Genomic DNA, 5,459 nt, shown 5'->3' with positions numbered 1-5,459 from the left:
TCCTACCGAGGATCCTAACCTTCATTTATCCGTATTTGTCCAATACGCTGATACTATTAAAGCTAATGGTGTCACTTCAGAGGCAATTCGACTTCGTCTTTTTCCTTTCTCATTAAGAGATAGCGCTAGAAGATGGCTTCAATCTCTCCCTTCCAACTCTGTCACCACATGGAACGAGTTGAAGAAAGTTTTTCTTGCCCGATATTTTCCGCCAAGCAAAACAGCTATGTTAAGAGCCCAGATAAATGGATTTAAACAGAAAGATAACGAGTCTCTTTTCGAAGCATGGGAAAGATACAAAGACATGATGAGACTTTGCCCACACCATGGTTTAGAAGACTGGTTAGTAATTCACACATTCTATAATGGTCTCTTGTACAACACAAGGTTAACAATAGACGCCGCTGCAGGTGGTGCACTAATGAACAAACCTTATGCTGATGCTTACCAGCTTATCGAGAGCATGGCCCAAAACCACTACCAGTGGGGAACCGAACGAACAATGGTGGAAAAACCTCAAACGAAAACCGGCATGTACGAGATAAGTAACATTGATCATGTTAATGCAAAAGTGGATGCTCTGGTCCAGAAAATTGAAAGTTTAAATGTATCACCTCCAACCACCGTAGTTGCTATAACTCAGAATTGCGAAGTCTGTGGAATCCAAGGTCACACTCCTACGGATTGTCAACTCTTGACAGGAATCCAAGCAGAGCAAGTGAACTATGCTCAAGGAAGCCCCTACTCGAATACCTATAACTCAAATTGGAAGAACCATCCAAACTTTTCATATAAGAGTAATAATGCTTTGTACGCACCTGGACAGTCTCCAAATCAAGCCCCAGCTATACCTCCGGGATATCAGAAACCGAACCCATCTACACACAACAATAACACCCCTAGGAAATCCAACTTGGAAATCATGATGGAAAACTTTATAGCTTCCCAACAACAAACCAATAAAGATTTCTTAAACCAGAATGTACACACTGGCGAACAAATTAAACAACTAGCAAGTAAAGTGGATGCCCTGGCTACCCATAACAAAATGCTGGAAACACAAATATCACAAGTAGCTCAACAACAAGCGCCTACTGCTGCCCCAACTGGTACATTTCCTGGACAGCCCCAACCTAACCCGAGAAGCCACGCTCATGCAATTATACTGAGAAGTGGAACGGAAGTGGAAGGACCGTCTGATCCAAGGATGGAAAACCAAAACTCTCAAAAGTCAACTGAGGAAAGTGAACCTAAGGAAAAGGCAGAGAGTAATAAGGAAACCGTAGAAAAGAAGGAACCTTATGTACCTCCACCACCTTATAAACCACCTATCCCTTACCCTCAAAGGCTTATTAAAACCAAAGATGCGGGCCAATTTAAAAAATTTGTTGACCTCCTGAAACAATTAAACGTCACAATTCCGTTTACAGAAGCTATTACGCAAATGCCCTCATACGCCAAGTTCTTAAAAGAAATTCTTTCTAATAAAAGGAAACTTGAAGATAGCGAAACCGTTACACTCCCTGCCGAATGTAGCGCTATAATCCAGAACATGCCTCCTAAACTCAAGGATCCGGGTAGTTTCTCTATACCCTGTCACATAGGAAAATTTGTCATCGACAAAGCCTTATGCGATTTAGGAGCCGGAATTAGTGTTATGCCTTTATCCATATGCAAGAGACTTGAAATGGGAGAATTAAGACCAACTAAAATGTCTGTGCAACTAACAGATCGTTCCGTCAAATATCCTGTAGGAATTCTTGAAAACGTTCCCGTACGCATAGGTCAATTCTACATTCCAACTGATTTTATAATTATGGATATTAGAGAAGATGAAGTTACACCTATTATACTGGGAAGACCATTTTTAGCAACTGCCGGTGCAATCATAGACGTAAAACGAGGACGACTCATCTTCGAAGTAGGAGAAGAGAAAATTGAGTTCATTCTTTCCCAATTTTTGAAAGCACCTGCAATAGAAGATACATGTTACTTCATGGATATCATCGATGAATGCATAAAAGAAACGGAGTTAGAAAAAGACAAATCATCTGACTATCTTGTAGAAGACAAACTCAACCAATGTTTAGCAATAACACCGGACCCTACGCAGTGTCTTAACAAACCAACCCTAGACCTGAAAACACTTCCCAAAAATCTGAGATATGAATTCCTAGACTTAGAACTTGAATGACCAGTGATAGTTAATGCAGACCTAGGAAGACTCGAAACAGAAAAACTCCTACATATCTTAAGAAAGTATCTGACCGCACTAGGTTACAACATCACCGATCTTAAAGGAATAAGTCCTTCTATTTGTATGCACCGCATCATGCTAGAAGAAGACTGTAAAACCTCTAGGGAACACCAGAGGAGACTAAACCCGATCCTGAGTGAGGTGGTGAAGAAGGAAATAACCAAGTTATTAAAGGCAGGTATCATATATCCTATATCTGATAGCAAATGGGTTAGTCCTGTACACGTAGTACCAAAGAAAGGAGGCATAACCGTTATTGAAAACGAAAAAGGGGAAACTATAACCAAATGAATCGAATCGGGATGGAGAATGTGCATTGACTATAGGAAACTAAACAAAGCAACCCGAAAAGATCATTTCCCTTTACCATTCATTGACCAGATGTTAGAACGATTAGCAAAACATTCACATTTCTGCTATCTGGACGGTTATTCAGGCTTCTTTCAAATACCAATTCATCCTGATGACCAAGAAAAGACGACGTTCACATGCCCTTTTGGTACCTTCGCTTATAGACGAATGCCGTTTGGCTTGTGTAATGCTCCTGCAACTTTCCAAAGATGCATGATGGCAATATTCGCCGATTTTCTCGAAAACATCATGGAAGTATTTATGGATGACTTTTCCGTATGCGGACAAAGTTTTGAAGAATGCCTTGAGAACCTAGAAAGAGTTCTTGAGCGATGTGTAAAAGTAAACTTAGTACTTAACTAGGAGAAATGCCACTTTATGGTACAAGAAGGAATTGTTTTAGGACACATTATATCAAATAGAGGAATTGAAGTAGACAAAGCCAAAATAGAGGTAATCGAAAACCTTCAACCCCTAAGAACCGTGAGAGAAGTACGAAGCTTCTTAGGACATGCCGGTTTTTACCGACGATTCATTAAAGACTTCTCTAAAATAACTAAACCGTTGACCGGATTATTGATGAAAGATGTTGAATTCATATTCGACAATAAATGTTTAGAAGCATTTCATACGCTTAAACAAGCACTGATCTCCGCACCCATAATGCAGACACCAGATTGGAATGAACCATTCGAAATAATGTGTGATGCCAGCGATTACGCTGTAGGTGCTGTTTTAGGACAACGAAAGGATAAAAAGCTTCACATTATATATTACACAAGTAGAACCCTAGATGAAGCGCAGATGAATTATGCCACAACCGAGAAAGAACTCCTAGCAGTTGTGTTTGCGCTAGATAAATTTCGTTCTTACTTGGTCGGAGCCAAAATAATAGTTTACACTGACCACGCTGCTATCAAATACCTCTTAACAAAAAAGGATGCTAAACCTAGACTCCTAAGATGGATCTTGTTGCTACAAGAGTTCGATTTGGAAATCAAAGACAAGAAAGGGACTGAAAACGTAGTAGCAGACCACCTCTCTAGACTTGAGAACCTTGAACCGGAAAGAACATCAATTAATGATGATTTCTCGTACGATAAACTTATAGCTACTTTGGAAGAGAATAACTCTGACAAGCAAGTAGAAACCACCTTAGCTATATCTGTTACACCATGGTACGCTGATCTCGTCAACTATTTAGCTGCCGGAATAGTTCCACCTACTTTATCCTACCAGCAGAAGAAACGATTCTTCTACGACATAAAACACTATTACTGGGATGATCCCTTACTTTTCAAAAGAGGCCCCGATGGTATTTTCCGTCGATGTATACCCGAAGAAGAGGTAGAAAATATAATCCAACACTGCCACTCCGCTCCTTATGGTGGACACGCAAGTACATCCAAGACCTACGCTAAAATCCTACAATCCGGCTTTTATTGGCCAAATATATGGAAGGACGTACATGCGGCTATTAAGGAATGTGACAGATGTCAACGCACAGGAAACATATCTAAATGTGACGAGATGCCACAAAAAGGTATTTTGGAAGTAGAGATTTCCGACGTGTGGGGAATAGACTTCATGGGACCTTTTCCATCCTCTTTCGGTAACAAATACATACTCGTGGCGGTAGACTACGTTTCAAAATGGATCGAAGCTATAGCTTCCCCAACAAATGACACCCGAGTAGTAACTAGACTCTTTAAGAATATAATATTTCCGAGGTTTGGTGTCCCAAGAATAGTAGTCAGTGATGGTGGATCACATTTCATATCCAAGGTACTCGAAAAACTACTGTTTAAGTATGGCGTAAGGCATAGAGTAGCGACACCTTACCACCCTCAGACCAGTGGGCAAGTGGAAGTGTCCAACAGAGAGATTAAACAAATATTAGAAAAAACAGTCGCCACTTCAAGGAAAGATTGGTCATTAAAATTACCAGAAGCTTTATGGGCTTATCGAACTGCTTATAAAACCCCCATAGGGACGACCCCATTTAAGCTCATTTATGGAAAATCCTACCACCTCCCGGTAGAATTAGAACATAAAGCCTATTGGGCTATTAGAAATCTGAATCTAAACTATAAGGCCGCCAGCGAAAAGAGAATCCTTGACATAAACGAATTAGAGGAACTCAGAAGAGACGCCTATGAAAATGCCAGAATCTACAAAGAAAGAACAAAACAATGGCATGACAAGCGCATATCAAGGAAAATCTTCAAGCAAGGCGATACAGTCCTTTTATTTAACTCTAGGCTAAAGTTATTTCCGGGAAAACTACGATCCAGATGGTCAGGTCCTTTTCATATCACTAACATCTTTCCCAGTGGAGCGGTAGAAATTAAAGGAAAATCCACAGAACCGTTCACCGTAAACGGGCAACGTCTAAAACACTATCACTATGCGGAAACCAACGAAGATTCGCAAATCCTACACTTAGACGAAATGCCTCCAGAAATTATAGATTGTAATTGATTGTTTTTATGTCGAGCTTGCGAGATTAAACAAAGCGCTTAGTGGGAGACAACCCAAAATTATTTTATTATTTCCTTATTTTATTATTATTATTTTCCTATTTCTTTTTAGTATTCATTCTTAATTTATTTTAATTTATTAAAAACTTATTTCTTCTTTCGGCATTTGGCCAAATCCTGACTAAAACTCATGTTTTCTTTTCTCTAGCTAACACTAACCAGATGGGACATATTGATCGTATGGGTATCAAATTCAGAGGAATGGCTCACAAACTAAAATTTGAGGAACTAGCCACTAGAGAGATGATACCTAGTTTATATGCTGATGATTGGGCTATGACTGCCCTTGGACTAAGAGAAAGTGTCCTGTA

General features: G+C 39.8%; 1 non-coding gene across 1 annotated transcript; it reads right to left on the bottom strand.

Annotated features, from left to right (window-relative positions):
- Positions 1-226: 226 nt before the first annotated feature.
- On the bottom strand, positions 227-333 carry LOC127099663 (small nucleolar RNA R71). The gene has a single exon (XR_007794142.1). It is a non-coding gene; the product is annotated as a small nucleolar RNA R71 (small nucleolar RNA).
- Between the last annotated feature and the right edge of the window lie 5,126 nt (positions 334-5,459).

This window comes from Lathyrus oleraceus, chromosome 6 (assembly GCF_024323335.1).
Source record: "Lathyrus oleraceus cultivar Zhongwan6 chromosome 6, CAAS_Psat_ZW6_1.0, whole genome shotgun sequence".
In the NCBI taxonomy this organism is placed as follows: domain Eukaryota; kingdom Viridiplantae; phylum Streptophyta; class Magnoliopsida; order Fabales; family Fabaceae; genus Lathyrus; species Lathyrus oleraceus.
The sequence above is the reverse complement of the archived record's forward strand: the minus strand, read 5'-3'. Positions and strand labels throughout refer to the sequence as shown.